This window comes from Symphalangus syndactylus, chromosome 6 (assembly GCF_028878055.3).
Source record: "Symphalangus syndactylus isolate Jambi chromosome 6, NHGRI_mSymSyn1-v2.1_pri, whole genome shotgun sequence".
Lineage (NCBI taxonomy): Eukaryota > Metazoa > Chordata > Mammalia > Primates > Hylobatidae > Symphalangus > Symphalangus syndactylus.
Window position 1 is genome coordinate 39,683,737 of NC_072428.2, and position 18,556 is coordinate 39,702,292.

Sequence of the window (18,556 nt, forward strand, 5' to 3'; positions counted from 1 at the left end):
ATAGTTTTATATAAATGATATTTATAAATTTCATTTTGCTTGGGATTATATGTAGAAAAGCATTTTTTGTACAATGCTCTTGCATAAAACAAAATTGTCAAGCCCATTTGTTAATTATAATTCTTCATCTGTAGGTTCTTTTGAATTTTCTTTCTGTATAATCATATCATCTGCAAATTCTGGCAATTTGATTTCTTCTTTTAAATTTTTATATTTTGCATGTACTTTTCTTGTCTAATTATACTGTCTAATACTTCCAATGCAATGTTGAAAATAGAAGTAGTGGGCATCTTTATTGCATTCTCTATCTCAAAGAAAAGGCTGTTGACATTTTATTATCAAGAATCATGGTATGATGTTTGCTTAAAAATACTGTTTTTTGTGCACTTGTTGCAGTTGTTGGGTGTACCATTATAAATATGTCAATTAGGTCAAATTTGTTGATGATATTAATTAAGTCTTTTATATTTTTCTGCCTTTAAAAGTCTACTTATTTTATCATTTATCCAGAGAATATTTTAAAATTTTTACTTTCAGTTATGGACTTCTCTTATACTTCTGGCAAGCTTAGCTAAATATTTTGAGAATATGGCATTAGGTTTATATAAACTTAGAACTGTTATATCTTATTGATGAATTGACTTTTTAATCGTTACTATTACTGTTACTATTATCTTTATCTCTAATAATGCTCTTTGCCTTTAACCCTTTTTTGTCTGATATTATAGTTTTCTTTTGGTTAGTGCTTGCACCAAAACCAAAATCTATTTAACTCAGAACTTTCTAAACTTATATGAACATAGAATTTTATCAAGGCATAATATATATTAATATCTCAGGAAACAAGTGGTATATAGAACACACTTTGTAAAATAGTGATCTAAAATATATGATTATTAAAGGAGTATACCTAGGGAGTCATAGATAAGAGAGCTACTTAGATATCTCCAGTTGGGGAGTCTATTAAAGCAGGGTTAAGCAAACTATGTCCAGGGAGCCCAATCTGGCACACTACCTGTTCTTGTAAATAAAATTTTATTGGAATACAGCTATGCCCACTTATTTATGTAATTTCTGTAATTGCTTTCGCTCTATGATGGCAGAGTTGAGTAGAGAGACCATATGGCTATCAAAGCTTAAATTGTTTACTGTCTGGCCTTTTACAGAAAATTTGGCAATTATTTTCCTGCTAATAATTGCCAAACATTGTTGAATACATTACTTTGTGGGCTCAATATGTTGCTAGATATTTTATGTAGATAATCTCATTTTATTATCCTAAAAATCTTTTAAGGTAGATGAGATGAGATTGTGTTTATTTTACAAATGAGGAAACTAAGATGCAGAGAAATTAAATAATTGCCCATGGTTACATATCTAGTAAATGTCAGAACCAGGTTTTGAAGCTAGATCTGCCTCCTAGCCCTCACTCTCTTAGTATACTAGACTGCCTTCTGGTTCCTGTTGTTTTGGCAGAGTGTGAAGTAATGGAACAAAAAGTTAAGAAGGGTAAAAAACTCATACTTTGCCATTGTTACTCTAAGAGGTTAGCTATGTAAAGTATACCTGTTAAGTGCCAGGGTACTGTACTAATTGCTTTACATGTTATCTCATTCAATTTTATCAATGAATCTGTGTTGCATTTTATAGATAAGGAAATTGAAGTTATTTATCAAGGAAAAAGTAGTTAATCTATCTCAGACCATACTTTCAGAGGAATATTGCTGATTTAAAGATAGTTAGATAACTCTATTGACTATGTCTATTATATAATACAGTGGATGCACAGCACAAATGTTTCCTCATGCTGTTGTCTAGGATTCCAAATAAAAGTTTTAATAACCACATAATGACATAATATTATGCCTAGTGAGTGGGCTGTATTTTAAACTTTCCCTTATTTTTGGATGTAGGATATAGAACTCACATTATTAATTAGAAGATTTACTTGCATGTTAATGACAATTTAGAAAATACTCTGAATGTTGTTCAAGAGTGTGACCTTTGCAAGTGTGAACTCTGTATAAAATAGTAGAACTGCATACTTTTTTTGCTTAATTTATTTTTTCCAATTTAAAATGTTCAGCATTAAGGAAATTTAGAAAAATGTGAAAAATGGAAAGAAAGTGTTTACCTATTCTCCCATGCCCAGTGGCAGCCTTTGTTAACAGCTTATTCCTCTCAGTCCTTTTCCTAAGAACATAGTCTTTTATTATTTTTTAAAAAGTATGTGAATATAATTTTTATCCCCCTTTTTTAGCTTTACGTCATATACCTAGTAATGGGAAACTCTGACTTAAAATGAAAGCTCTGTCAGCAATTTGTCATGTGGTCCTAAGTGAGTAGTATGTCCGTTTCCTTGCCTATAAACTTGGGCACATTTCATTCTGCTATCCCTGATATTTTTACTTAGAATGTGAGGCAACCTCTGAGGCTAGGCCAGATCTTGTCTGAACTTTAAAGTGGAATCTTCAAATTGTTATGAAGAAGATACAGTAAAATGATAAGCAGGATCTCTCCACATGATCCTCTTTGTTTCTTTGTTTTTGAGAGTGAGCAAAAGACCTAAGGTAAGGTTGAGAAGGACTAACCTGTAGTGTGCAACTAAGCTCCTAGTGGGTCTACAGTGTTTATTTGTTAGGTGTGATAGTGTGGTAGCATTGCCAAGGACACAACTGTAAGGTCTTGTACCCTTAAGGCATTCCTCTTTAAAAAGTGGATGACTATACTAGCCACCACATCACCTAAGATGTGACTTCAGCTCATTTCATTTGAGTCTTAGGGAAAAAGCAAAAAGGGAAATACATTTATGGAAGGCATACCCCATCTAGGAAGCATTTTCATATATCAAATCCCCACAAAAACTTTGGGAGGTAAATGTTAACATCCTCATCTTTAAAAGTTTTTTTTTTATTTTAGAAAGTGAGATTATATAGTTTTATAATCTGCTTTCTTCTCTTTACTCATTTCATACAAAGCTGTAATTATTTGTCTTCTTTACTAGGCTGTGAACTCCTTGAAGTCACCAACTCTACTGCATTCATTTTTGTTTTCTCAGGGCTTAACACAGTGCCTGGCACAGAGTAAACATCCAGTAAATGATGAGTAAGGATGATTTACTCTAGGAGTTAGGACTCTTAGATAATTAGCCCATAGTTATCAAATCTTTATTTTTCTCTTCTTCCAGCATCTCTCTTCCTTTTAATTTCTACCATGAATTTAGAAATGCTTGAAAAATGTAAAGTGCCACATACATGCAAGTTGAGACTATGTTGACTCTCTGTATTCCCATAAGTTGTTCTGGTCTGTATCCAGTAGATAATGCAGTTGTTATTTTTATAGTAGTCTAAGTACTATTTGCACAACAGGTGGTGTCAACTCATCTAAGTTACTTGCTGTTATTTGCCTGATACTTTTAAATTACAGAGCTCCATTACTGAAGTCATTATTTGTGGTTAAGAGGGAGTGGTACTGAGAGTGGTAACAAGAAGACTTTTAAAAGATGAGGATTAAAATTGACCATCTTTAGCTGCCTTTAAATTTATCTTGATTTAATTATCTAGAACAAGTACAAAGAATGGCCCTGCCTTATTTTTTTCTATATGTCCACTCTACACAAAATACGCTGATTAAAAAGAGGTATGGACTTAAAAATTAGAATTTATTTGCAAGATTTTGTTAAATGATTGCTTTTTAAATCTCTGCCACTCTACTGTTACTCTATTTTGTGAGCAGAACTCAAGAAGAGAAAACTCAGCAAGGACAGGAATCCTCTCCTCTTTCTGGATATGATAGTGCACCGCAAATGCAAGACTATTCTAACTATAGCATATATCTTACAATGAATCCAAATGGTCATTCCTGGAGGTCTGGGATTATGCTTTATTGTCCTATATCCCTAGATATTCCTATTCATGCCATTCATCCTGTGGGCTCTCAGAAATATTAATTGAATTGCTGAAGAATTTCTTGTATCTTTATCTCAGATTTTTTTTAAAAAAGCACCCTGCAATAACTAAGACTTAATTTTTTAGCTAAATTCCATGTCTAGTTTCTAATACCTCCTTACATTTAAGAAAACATCGTTATTTTATTTTTATAAAACAGAAACTCCAAAATCATTGAGAATCTTTTCTGTAAAATAAGACATTTTATAGAGTTACAAAATTTTCATTTTTCCATACAAGTTTTTGTGAGCATACCCACATTTAGCACAGTTGCTCTTTAGCCCGGGAGTTTTTGAATTTTAGTGTGCTAGGAATTACCTGAGGACAATGCCTAAAATTAGATTCATTGGCCAGCTCTCAGAATCATAGAATTGATTGGTTTGGGTGGAGCTCTAATAATCTTTAAAATTATTTTATTTTATTTTATTTTTGAGATGGAGTCTCGCTCTGTCACCCAGGCCAGAGTGCAGTGGCGCAATCTTGGTTCACTGCTGTCTCTGCCTCCTGGGTTCAAGTGATTCTTCTGCCTCAGCCCCCTGAGTAGCTGGGACTATCATGCTCGGCCAATCTTTGTATTTTTAGTAGAGACGGGGTTTCACCATGTTGGCCAGGCTGGTCTCAAACTTCTGACCTCAAGTGATTCACCCACCTTGGCCTCCCAAGGTATTGGGATTACAGGCATGAGCCACCGCACCCAGCCACAATTTTTTTATTTTAATAAGCACTCTAGGCAGTTCTGATATAGGTAGTCTGTGAATTATGTTTTGATAATGACTTTTTTTCTCCAGTCCTACTCATACAGGACCCTCTTTGCCTTTTTAAAAACTATTATTATTAAGTTGTTATCTCTGAAATCAGACAGGCTATAAGAAAAAAAGATCTTAAAAAAGACAATAATAGGTGTTATTTCAAAGAAGTGTATTTTGATAAGAAAAGCAAGGGGCATGAAGGAATAAAGAAGAACAAGTTTATTAAGTGAAAAGTTACAAAATATATTATTTTTTACCCACTGCCAAATTTTTATTTGATTTTGGTCAGGTTGTCTTGCTGCCTTCTGTTTGTGTAGTATGTGGAATTTTTCTGTAGTGAAGACGTCAAAATACAAATTTTGGGGATTAAGTCACATGGTAATTCTGTAAATAGTTTTTGGAAGTTTGTGGTCTATATTTTGATCTTGGTTCATAATGATAAGCTGCCTTTGTAAAATACCTTTATAAAGTAATGACATGCAATCTTCTAAATATTCCCTTCATTCCCCTCTCCTCCCCTCCCCTCCTCTCCCATCCCCTTCCCTTCCCTTTCCTTTCCTTCCCTTCCCTTCCCTTTTCTGAGACAGGATCTCACTCTGTTGCCCAGGATAGAATGCAGTCGTGTAATCATAATTCACTGCAGCCCCAACCTCCTGTGCTCAAGTGGTCTTCCTGCCTCAGCCTTCTGGGTAGCTGGGACTACAGGTGTGTGTCACCATAGCCTGGCTAATTTTTTTTTTTTTTTTTGAGATGGAGCCTTGCCCTGTCACCCAGGCTGGAGTGCAGTGGCAAGATCTCGGCTCACTGCAACCTCCGCCTCCAGGGTTCAAGCGATTCTCCTGCCTCAGCCTCCCAAGTAGCTGGGATTACAGCCACACGCCACCATGCCCAGCTTATTTTTTGTATCTTTAGTAGAGACGGGGTTTCACCATGTTGGCCAGGCTGGTCTCGAACTCCTGACCTCATGACTTGCCCACCCTGGCCTCCTAAAGTGCTGGGATTACAGGTGTGAGCCACTACACCTGGCCGCCTGGCTAATTTTTAAATTTCTTTTGTAGAGATGGGGGTCTCACTTTGTTGTCCAGGCCGGTTTTGAACTCTTCACCTTAAATGACCCTCGCACTTTGGCCTCCCAAAGTGGTGGGATAACAAATGTGAATCACTGCACCTGGCCCTCATTTTTTTTGTTTTGTTTTGTGTAGACACTATTTTTATACTGACCACCTTTGTTCATAGATAGCTGTTATTGAATTATTCTTTCAGGAGAGCAGTAAAGTGTTGGCAGTTGTAAAAATGTGTCAAATTTTTGCAATCCTATCTCTGATTTACAATTCAGTTACACATGTTGGCAGAGGTGAACTGGTGGGCCTAAGGAAATGCCACAATAATTCCTCCTCTTTTGACCCAGAAATATCTTGATCCTGACCATATAATTTATTAAAGTAGGCTTAGGGTATGTTACATGAAAGTGTAAAGGTATTCTTCCTAGTGGGTGTGAATAGTATACATTTTTTAAAAATGTAAACTCCTGGTCCACTCAAGGAGATTTTGGTTTAGGAGGTCTGGAGTGGGGCCCAGAAATTTGAACTTTATAAAAGCTTTTTAGGTGATTGTATAATCAGCTAAGTTTTGGTACAACTTTCAACTCTTATAAGAATTCTTTCTACAATATTCTTGGTAAAGAGTCATGCAGTCTCAACTTTGACAACTTCTATTTGATGAGGCAACTTATTTCATTGCTTTAAAAGATTTATCTTGGACTGAGCTAGGCACGGTTCTGGGTGGGAGTCTGGGGAGCGCAGCAGCCATGGCCAGCCACCTCGTGCTCAACAATGGTGCCAGGATGTCCATCCTGGGGCTGGGCACCTGGAAGCCCCTCCACGCCAGGTGATTGAGGCTGTGAAGATGGCCATCAATGTTGGGTACTGCCATCTCGACTGTGCCCATGTGTACCAGAATGAGAATGAGGTGGAGGTGGCCATTCAGGAGAAGCTCAGGGAGCAGGTGGTGAAGTGCGAGGAGCTCTTCATCGTCAGTAAGCTGTGGTGCATGTACCATGAGGAGGGCCTGGTGAAAGGAGCCTGCCAGAAGACGCTTAGTGACCTGAGGCTGGACTACCTGGACCTTTACCTTATTCACTGGCCAACTGTCTTTAAGCCTGGGAAGGAATTTTCCCCATTGGATGAGTCGGGCAATGTGGTTCCCAGTGACACCAACATTCTGGACACATGGGCAGCCATGGAAGAGCTGGTGGATGAAGGGCTGGTGAAAGCTATTGGCATCTCCAACTTCAACCATTTCCAGGAGGAGAGGATCTTAAACAAACCTGGCTTAAAGGATAAGCCTGCGGTTAACCAGATTGAGTGCCACCTGTACCTCATTCAGGAGAAGTTAAGTCCAAAGGCATTGGGTGACTGCCTACAGCCCCCTCGGCTCTCCCAACAGGCCCTGGGCCAAGCCCGAGGACCCTTCCCTCCTGGAGGATCCCAGGATCAAGGCAATCACAGCCAAGCACAATAAAACTACAGCCCAGGTCCTGTTCTGGCTCCCCATGCAGAGGAACTTGGTGGTGATCCCCGAGTCTGTGACACCAGAATGCATTTGCTGAGAACGTTAAGGTCTTTAACTTTGAACTAAGCAGCCAGGATATGACCACCTCACTCAGTTACAACAGGAACTGGAGGATCTGTGCCTTGTTGAGCTGTGCCTCCCACAAGGATTACCCCTTCCATGAAGAGTTTTGAAGCTGTGGTTGCCTGCTTGTCCCTAAGTAACCTATACCTGTGTTTCCTGCCTCATTTTTTTCATTGCAAATGTAGTATGGCTGTGTCACTCAGCAGTGGGACAGCAAACTGTAGGGTGGCCAGCAAAGGTGTGTCCAGCTTGATGTTGGATCTGAGGAGCCCTGTCAGTAGAGTAGAGGTCTCTTCCAGTTTGCTTTGCCCTTCTTTTTGCCCTGCTGGGGAAAGTACAACCTGAATACCCTTTTCTGACCAAAGGGAAGCAAAATCTGCCAGGTCAAAGTAGTGTCTGCAGTGGCTCACGCCTGTAATCCCAGCACTTTGGGAGGCCGAGGCGGGCAGATCACGAGGTCAGGAGATCGAGACCATCCTGGCTAACACGGTGAAACCCCGTCTCTACTAAAAATACAAAAAATTAGCTGGGCGAGGTGGCAGGCGCCTGTAGTCCCAGCTACTCGGGAGGCTGAGGCAGGAGAATGGCATGAACCCTGGTGGGCAGAGCCTGCAGTGAGCCGAGATCGCGCCACCGCACTCCAGCCTGGGTGAAAGAGCGAGACTCCTTCTCAAAAAAAAAAAAAAAAAAAAAAGTAGTGCCACTAACAGTAGAGTTTTAACTGCTTGGAACTGTAATCCTTTCAGCAAGACTTCTCTTTGCCTCAAATAAAAAGTGCTTTTGCGAACTTAAAAAAAAAAAAAAGATTTATCTTGGACTGAACTAAAACCTACCACTTTGTAATTTCCACCCACAAGTATTGTTCTTTCTTTGGGAAGGAGGAAAGAGAAACTAATTTTGATCAGCCTTTACTATATTACACTTGCTGTGCTAGGTATCATTGCCTCTTATTTGTATGCTTGAAAAAACTAAGGTAATTTCCTTGGCTGCAAAATGGAGTATCAGAGTAGATCAATGGTTATCAAAATGTGGTCTATGGACACTGGAGATCCCTGAGACCCTTTCACAGGGTGTGTTGTCAAAACTATTTTCATCATAATGGGAAATTTTTAGTTGCCTTTTTCACTGTATTGACATTTGCACTGAGGATGCATAGCAATTTTGGGTTAAAACTGCTGGTGCCTTAGCACACATTAAGACAGTGGCACCAAATTATATTAGTAGTCATTGAATTCTTTATTATTACCACTCACGAAAAAAACAAACAAAAAGCCAGTTTCACTAAAAGCATTGTAGATGAAACAGTAAAATTATTAATTTTATTAACTGTTGACCCTTCTTTAATACTCTGTGTGCTGAAATGTGAAGTATGTATAAGGCACTTACACCACATACTCAAGTATGATAGTTATCTTGAGGAAAATCACTTGTAATTGAGTTGAACTAACTACCTTTTTCAAAGAACACCATTTTTTACTTGAAAGAACAAGTAACAAACACACAATGATTATTTAGACTTAAAAACTTGGCAGACATATCCTCAAAAATGAACAAAGTGAGCCTGCCTATTTTGAAGAAAACAAGTGACACTTTTTTGTCAAAAAAATTTGAGCTTCCAAGAGCAAATTAGTAGTTTGGAAAGCTTTTACCTACCACCACAATCATGATCACTTCCCAGTACTTAAAAATGTTTCTGATAAGATTGGGTGGTGATATTAAGAAATGTGGTTTTAACAATATTGCATAATAAAATATGTCAATGTTTTAAACCCAGTGAGCCAATGTTTCTTAAATGAACTAATGTATGATGTTACAAAGTCAGGCATGGCTAAAAGATCCATTTAAAGGCGATTTGATTTTAGAGTAATGGAATACAAAAAGTTTATTGATATTCAAGTTTTAGATTCCATATTGCAATTAACTTTTGAGAAATGATTACTTGTCAAATTTTGATATAAAAGAATAGCCACGATTATTTGAAAAGGCTATTAAAACATTCCGCCTCTTTCTAACTACCTATCTGTGTGAAAATGAATACTTTTCACATAATTCCACCAAACCAACATATCACAACAGATTGAATGCAGCACCTGTGATAATCTAGCTGTCTTTTTTTAAACCAGACATTTGAGAGATTTGCAAAAATGTAAAGCATTTTACATTTTACAGTTTTCTCTCTCTTTTTTTTTATTTTGGAAAATACGCTTTTATTTCATAAAATACTTTATAATACTATGTAATAGGTTTATTATTGTTATTTAAAATAACTCTTTAAAAATTTTAAAGTTTTAGTTTCTAATATAGTAAGTATTGATAAATGTAACAATACCTCTTTGGGACCCTCAATAATTTTTAGGATTGTAAAGGAGTCCTGAGACCAAAGAGTTTGAGAACCACTGGACTCGATGATCTCCAAGTTCATTCCAACCACCATCATTGCACATGCAACTATTCTATTGTAACATGGTTTCCATAAAGTTTCCTAGCCATTCTCCTCTGAATGCTTTGTCAATGTCCCTTCTAAGTGGTGGCCCTCAATACCAAAATAATATTGAAGAGATATAGGTTGAGCAGCATAGAATACATGAATAGGCTATTATGAGGTGGCTTCAATAATAACTACCTTTGGAGATCTTTAAGAATAGGAGAAATTCCTATTTCTTTGAGGAAGCAAGTTCTTCCAGAACAGCAGAGTGGTGGACTAGGTAGCATCTTCAGTTGTCTTCCTTGATACCTCACAAATACTCTAACCTTTTGCATTAGAAGAGATAATTTTCTATTCAGTATTGTGATGTTTTAAATTATTAACAACTGCATTTAAAAAAAATACTGGACATTAGCTTAATGTCAGTCCTACTGAAAGTCAAATTTCACATTTTATTATTTATAGTTAATTCAAATTCTGCATAGTTTAATATGATTATTAAGGAAAAAGAAAACTAAGCATTATGGAGTTCAATAAACATGGGTTTAATCTAGTAAAGCTGTAAGCAAAAAATGAGATAATAACAGTGAAGAACTGAAATTTTTAAATTGCTGGAGCTTTGGAGGAAATAGCAATAGTTTTAATGCAACAATCACATCTCCTGCAAAACCCACTCGAATTTGCATACAGGATATTTTTAATGTATAATTTTTATTTTGATATATAAAAGACCAGGCATTGATATTTTCCTAAAAGTTAGTTGAGAAAATAAATGCGTTGAAGACAGTTGTTTTAATTCAGTGGCTCACTATGTATAATATTAGTAAAATCAATGCATCAATAAATTTTAAAAAGTTATTTAATTCTTGACTTCAGTTTTAATCATGCAATGCTATGATTTAATGTAAAAGTGAACAAAATTTGTTACAGGTGTTTTGGAAGCACTTTAGTTCTTTAAATAATACCTTAGAATCATTGAATCTAAGGGCTGTAAGGTCATTCAATCCAACCACCCATTTGATACTTGAACTTTCTTGCTAACTCAAATAATAAAAAGAAGGAAAGGTGGGGGGTTACTAAAAACAGAAATGGATGTGGCTTAAAGACAGAGTTTTAAGCAGGATTTAAAAATGTAGCTTGAAAGCTTTTAAAGTCTAATTATACAGGGAGGTGGCAATGTTTTTATCTGCTATTTACCTTTGACCTATTACCTATTTTTGGTAGAGTGGGACATGCTTTTGTGAAAATGTTTATGGTTTCTTCATTTGATGTTAAGATACTCATTTGAAGTTGCCCTGTAATTTTGAGGGTTTTTTAAACTAATATTAATACTTGGCTTTTGCTCTCAGACTAATAACAAGTTATCCTAGATCTGGGTCATTTCTTTTGAATGTCTAAGTGATATACTGAATTTCAGAAATAGCTTCCTCATTTTGGCATACATTAGACATGCTAAGTATAAAAAAACTCAATAATATCAAACCATAAGAGTAATAAAGTAAAAATAACCTATAGCACCCTGCCCAATGTTAACATTTTTGTTAAATTATATTTTGTGAAACTTACACATGCATATATATTTGATTTTCACATAAATATTTGATATTCTATAAACTGATGGGCTTTTATTATACACATATTTTTTTATTCAACAATATATTGTGGCCATCTTTTTTGTCAATAAATATAGATTTATATAATGATTTTTAGTAATTACAGAGTAGTGTTATATGTATGTAGCACAATTTACTTATTCAATCAATAGGTTATTCCTAATTTTGGCTATTATAAAAACTGTAGTGAACATACATATTAAATGTGTGTATCTTTTATCATATTTATAATGAGCTCCTTAAGATAATTTTTGAAAGTAGCATTGAAATCTCAAAGGATATGGACAGTAAAAGTTTTAAAACTTATTGTAAAATTGCCATTGAGAAAAGTCATACATTTATAATCCCATCAATAGTACATGAAAGTGCTTATTTTTCCACACTCTCACCAATACCAGTTTTTGTCCAGTTTATAAAATGTTTTGCCAATATTATGAGTGAAAATATTTTATTTACATTTCTTTGGCTATTTGGGAGAGTCCTAATTTTTATTGTGTACATTTTTATATTATTGGACATTTGCATTTCTTTATTTGTACATTTCTTCTTTGTATCCCTTGTTCTTTTTTTTTTTTTTTTTTTTAGACAGAGTCTCGCCCCGTCACCCAGATTGGAGTGCAGTAATGCAATGTTGGCTCACTGCAACCTCCGCCTCCCAGGTTCAAGTGATTCTCATGTCTCAGCCTCCTGAGTAGCTGGGATTACAGGTGTGCACCACCACACATGGCTGATTTTTGTATTTTTAGTAGAAATAGGGTTTTGCCATGTTGGCCAGGCTGGTATCAAACTCCTGGCCTCAAGTGATCCACCTGTCTCGGCCTCCAAAAGTGTTGGGATTACAGGCATGAGCCACCGTGCTTGGCCCCTTGTGCATTATTATAATGAAGTATTTGTAGCAATGCATTTTTTATTTAGTACATTAAGAATATATCAAAGACTTGATGACTAAATATTATGGAACAAATTACCACCATGGTCAGATGTGTAATAGACTGTGACCCAGGTTGGATTATTGATTGTTTGAAATCCTTGATGGGAAAGGCCATTTTTTTTAATTTAAATTTTTGTGGTCTTACTGTCCAGTGTGATCTTTAACCCATGGTCACTCTTTGCTGAATGTATAAATGAGCAAATAGAGAACTGGAACAATCCATGGGTGATTAGGTGTTCTGAGGATTCATTTTACCAAACAGATTGAGATTTTCCAGAACACGTAATGATTTGCTCTGGCATTTCCTTCTCTATCTTTTCACATTTGTGCTGCCCTCAGGACCATAGTGACTGCTTTTATTTTTGGAAATGTCTTTTTCAGACTAAACTTTTCTAGTTCTTAAAAAGGTACCTATTTCAAGTTGTGTATATATTAATTCTTAACTCTTTGTCCCTCATAAAATGTTGCTTGTTTAGCCTTCAGTTAACTGCATGCAGAACTATGCATTAAAGTCATTTTTAAAATTATATAATAATGAACTCTTTGACCATAGGAACTTATTATTTTTTAATTCTTTGCTCTGAATTTCACCAATAGTGCAAATCTGTTGATAATGAGATTCACAGTTGCTTTTAACATATGTAGCAGGACTGCACTGATATGATGAATAAGATTTTTTGACTTTGTATTGGTGAATGTGAAAATATTATTTGTTCTAAATGTCTGGAATCTGACTTGTTCCAAAATTAAAAATATTTCTAGAGTTAGAGATCTTAATTCAAGATAGTTCATTGATTAAAAAATTAAATCTACCCTAACCACAATATTTTCTGGTCGCATTTTTTTTAGCTCCCCGTTCTTTATGTGGAAGTGAAGGAATAGGATGTATCATGTATCTTGCATAATTCCAATTAATGCTTTTAAAAAAGTAGTTGCCAGAAAAACAAGATGTGGTATTATAAAATGTATAAGTACTAAAAACTCTTGGATTCTTCTAGAATTTAGACTTTTGGATATACAGCATTTTGCTATAAAATTTATTTTGTGGGTAACTTCTTTATAAGGAAATTATAATTTATAACTCAGCGGGGGATAGCATGTGAGGATGGTTTGAATCAGAACCAGTACTCTTTGATGGTTTTGGATAATACACATAGTGTGTCCAGGTAGGCTTGTCTGGTGTCCCAGATAAAATTACTCTCCCAGATCCCTAAACAGCAGAAGCAATGAGGAAGAAAAGGGTATAATACCAACAATTAATGACAGAGCTACGTCCCCCTAGCCAGACTGTCCTTTACTTTGTGTATTGTGAAAGTAGGCGTTAGAGTTGCTGGAAACTGGTGAAACTAGAGAAGCCCTGAGGCACCATTTCCTACAAGGACAAGAAGGTCTAGTGAAGAAGTCTAATGGGTATGTTAGCTGTTGATACTTAAAGCTGTCCAAATGCCCACACCTTTGTCATCTATCAATCTTTAAAAAAATTAAAAAAAACATTTTTTTAGAGATTTTTTAGAGATGTTGCCTAGGCTGGTCTTGAACTCCTGGACTCAAGCAATCCACTTGCCTCAGCCTCCCAAAGTGTTGGGATTAAAGGCATGAGCCACTGCACCTGGCTCTATTATCTATCAATCTTGACTAGAAAATAGAATAAATTACCTGGATCATTTAGGTAAAGGCATATTTTAGGGGTTGGAGAGGGCTGAGTTAGATATTTATTTAATATTTCATCTTAATTTCAGATGCCTATACCTAATCTATTAAGGTCATTTGTGCTATAATTGCAAGTTGGGTGCAGTGGTTCCTACAAATGATGTTGATCAAGATCCATTGTTTTTCAGAAGGATTTTATTTAAATCTAGTTAGCTGTAACTAACCTAGATATTTGCTGGCTGTATTTAAAAACTGCAGATTGAATCAAGCCAGTCCCCAGAGCCTAAGAAAGTTTCTGACCTAATTTAGGAACCCAAGCTCTATTATTATTTTTAGTTGACTACTACTCACAGCCATGCTCACATTTTTGAAAGAATACAGCCTCTGTAACAAAGTTTCTTTGTTTTAATGGAACTAAAAATATGCTGTATTTAGACCAAACAGTAAAAATAAACTACCAAACCACCTTAATGCATGGGGGTCCTGGATAGTGGAAATCATAGGCATTTAGAGGCATGAAATGACTCTTTGTATGTTAAAAATTTGTATAAGGCTAGCTCTGTGTGTTTGAGCTGCATCTGTTACCTCTTCAGCCAGAACTAAAGTACACGTGAGCAAAATAATTTTCGATTGAATTATGGCTTATACAGAATGCATTGTATATAGCCTAAGCATCTTATGGGTTCCACACCTTAGGTAGAACAAACACTGCATTCTTTCTTGTTAATTCTACCTACAAGATATTCCTGTCAGACACATTTAAGATATTCTCTGTGAAGCTAATTCATTTCAACTTGCAGACATAAATTAAATGTTTTTCAAATATAAATTATAAGCCTGTTCCTTTGTTTCTTTCTCTTAAAAATTTTTTCCCTTTTGTTCTTACTTATTTGTACTTTTAACACCTACTTTATTGCCGATTTTTTTTTAAAAGAGCAGTATTGGATGGAAATGTGGCATTCTTAGATGTAGAACAATGAAATAATTGTTTCTTTTGGCATTATCATTTTGGAAAAAGTCGTTAGCGTAGATGGGGACAACTGCACGAGTTAAAAATTGTATGATTTGTAGCCAGAAAGTATGCTTCTTTAATAAAGCATATACATGCAATTTACTTATCCTTTTTTTATTTCATTTTCTATTAAATTTTCAGGTCACTTTCATGAATTCAAAGGCAATTTACCAGTGATTTCTGGGTGCTGGGGCTGATATTTTTTGTGCATATTTGTAAGTATTGGTTTATCTTTACTTTTCTCATTGTGTAATGAAACAGTTACAGTTTGTAAACAAGTTCTTAACTCCTAGTGCGTGTGAATTTATATTAGTTTTTTTGCAATTGTTTTGTAATTATTATTTTTTGATAAGTGTTTTCTTGGGAGGAGTGTATAAAAAAGTACCAGCTGCTAAAGAAGCCTCAATTTGTTGTAATTTCCAGTGAAATAACACAATGCAGGGCCCATTATAATAAGCTTAAAGAATAACTATCTTACTCTTTGAGAATAGGGCTCAATTGTAGGAATGAGTTATCTTGAAGAGTCTAGTCTATATACACATGAATAATTTACACTGATAACTTCTGATAGTCTTCTGGTTGTCTGTACTTGAAAAGTGCTATGTGCCTATGCCCACAGAAAAGATGTGAGACAATGTAGAATTCAAAGAGCTGACAGCACATGAGGACATAATGTACAGGCATACCTCGTTTTATTGCACTTTGTTTTATTGTGCTTTGCAGATTTCTTTTTAAGCAAATTAGAGGTTTATGGCAACCCTGCATTGGGCAAGTCTATCGGCACCATTTTTCCAACAGCATGTGCTCACTTCATGTCTCTCTGTTACATTTTCATAATTCTCACAATATTTCAAACTATTATTATGTCGGTTATGGTGATCTATAATTAGTGATCTTGATGTTACTATTGTAATTATTATGGGGCCGCACCAAACAAGCCCAAATAAGGTGGCAAACGTGTGTATTGTGTGTATTCTGATTGTCCCACCAACTGGCTGTTCTTCCATCCCTCTCCCTCTCCTTGAGCCACCCTATTCTCTGAGGCACAACAATATTGAAATTGGGCCAATTAATAACCCTACAATGACCTAAGTGTTCAAGTGAAAGGAAGAGCAGCACATAAAAGTCTCACATTAAATCAACAGCTACGAATGACAACTTTGTGAGAAAGGCATGTTGAAGGCTGAGACAGGTCAATAGCTAGGCCTCTTGTACCAGTTAGCCAAGTTGTGAATGCAAAGGGAAAGTTATTGAGGGAAATGCAAAGTGCTACTCCAGTTAATTATGAATGATAAGAAAGCAAAATAGCCTTATTGCTGATATGGAGAAAGTTTGAGCAGTCTGGATAGAAGAACAAATGAGCCACAACATTCCCTTAAGCCAAAGCATAATCCAGAGCAAGGCCCTAACTCTCTTCAATTTTTGTGAAGGCTGAGAGAAGGGAGGAAGCTGCAGAAGAAAGTTTGAAGCTAGCAGAGATTGGTTCACAGTGTTTAAGGAAAATAACAGTCTCCATAACATAAAAGCGAAGGTGACACAGCCAGTGCTGATGGAGAAGCTGCAGCAAGTTATCCAGAAGATCTAGGTAAGACCATTGATGAAGGTGACTACATCAAACCACAGACTTTCAGTGTAGATGAAACAGCCTTATATGGGAAGAAGATGCTATCTAGGACTTTGATAGCCAGAGAGGAAAAGTCAGCACCTGGCTTCAAAGGACAGGTGGACTCTTTTGTTAGAGGCTAATGCTGCTGGTGAATTTAAGTTGAAGCCAATGCTTATTTACCATTCTGAAAATCTTAGGGCCTTTAGGAATTAACTCTACCTGTGCTCTACAAATGGAATAAGGAAGCCTGAGTGACAGCACACTTGTTTATAGCATGGTTTACTGAGTATTTTAAGCCCACTGTTGAGACCTACTACTCAGAAAAAAAGATTCCCTTAGAGATGTTATTACTCATTGATAATGTACCTAGCCATCAAGAGCTCAGATGGAGATGTACATGGAGATTATGGTTGTCTTCATGCTTGCTAACAGATCATCCATTCTGTAGGCCATGGATCAAGGAGTAATTTCAACTTTCAAGTCTTATTATTTCAGAAGTACATTTTCTAAGGCTGTAGTTGCCATACATAGTAATTCTGCTAATGGATCTGGGCAATGTAAATTGAAAACTTTCTAGGAAGGAGTCACCATTCTAGATACCATTAAGAATGTTTGTGATTCATAGGGGTAAGTAAAAATAGCAATATTAAGAGGAATTTGAAAGAAATTTATTTCAACCCTCATGGATGACTTTGAAGGGATCAAGACTTCATTGGAGAAGGTAACTGCAGATGTGGTAGAAACAGCAAGAGAAGTGGAATTAGAAGTAGAAGTGGAGCCTAAAGATGTGACTGAATTGCTGCAGTCTCATGATACAACTTGAAAAGATGAGGAGTTGCTTCTTCTAAATGAACAAAGAAAGTACTTTCTTGAGATGGAATCTACCCTGGTGAAAGATGCTGTAAACATTGTTTAAATGACAACAAAGGATTTAGAATATTACATAAATGTAGTTGCTAAAGCAGCAGCAGAGTTTGAGAGGATTGACTCAACTTTGAATGATGTTCTGCTGTGGGTAAAATGCTATCAAACAGCATTGTATGTAACAGAAAAATATTTTGTAAAGAAAGAGTGAATCAATGAGGCAAACTTCGTTGTCTTATTTTAAGAAATTGCCACAGTCGGATCACAAGGTCAGGAGTTCGAGGCCAGCCTGGCCAACATGGTGAAACTCCATCTCTACTAAAAATACAAAAAATAGCCAGGCGTGGTGGTGCATGCCTGTATTCCCAGCTACTCGGGAGGCCGAGGGAGAAGAATTGCTTGAATCTAGGAGGCGGAGGTTGCAATGAGCCAAGACAGTGCCACTGCACTCCAACCTGGGCGACAGAACAAGATTCCGTCTCAAAAAAAAAAAAAAAAGAAATTGTCACAGCTACCCCAACCTTCAGCAACTACCACCCTGACCAGTCAGCAGCCATCAACATCAAAACAAGAGCCTCCACCCATCAAAAAGATTATTTCTCACTGAAGGCTCAAATGATCATTATGATTTTTTAGCAATAAAGTATTTTTAATTAAGGTATATACATTGTTTCTTAGACTTCATGCCATCGTACACTTACCAGAGTACAATATAGTGTCAACATAACTTATATGCACTGGGAAACCAAAACGTTTGCATGATTTGCTTTATTGCAACATTTGCTTTATTGCAGTGGTCTGGACCAAACCTGCAATATCTTCAAGGCACGCCTATACTAAGGCATACTGTACTCTTCCCCATCCACAAAACACCATTATATTTTAAATAATATTTTGGAGAACAGAGGTACTTTTTATAAGTAAAGAAGGCAAATTTTAAGAAAAAAATTGAATGAACTTTAAAGACCTATTAAAGTACTTGAAATTAATCAATATATATTATATAGCAGTGCTATAGAGTATGTGGCAGGTATTAAAAATGTCTGTGTGTATGTAAACCTACATTTAAGTAACTTGCATTTAAAATATATGTGTATGTATACATTGTTGTAAACTGTTGGTATT

General features: G+C 36.0%; 1 protein-coding gene and 1 pseudogene across 24 annotated transcripts in view; both read left to right on the plus strand.

Moving 5' to 3' along the window:
* SOX6 (SRY-box transcription factor 6) overlaps positions 1-18,556 on the plus strand; it is a 792,566-nt gene that overhangs the window by 244,856 nt on the left and 529,154 nt on the right. For 2 of the 24 annotated variants that reach the window (XM_063641949.1, XM_063641948.1), the window contains exon 5: positions 15,103-15,176. The exons of 21 other annotated variants lie outside the window; for them this stretch is intronic. The gene's annotated coding sequence lies outside the window, so the exon portion shown is untranslated. Of the gene's footprint in view, positions 1-15,102; positions 15,177-16,414; positions 16,547-18,556 lie in introns of those variants that run through there. One more of the 24 variants, XM_063641952.1, reaches the window with a different exon arrangement.
* Positions 6,504-7,495, plus strand: LOC129484374 (aldo-keto reductase family 1 member B1-like; annotated as a pseudogene).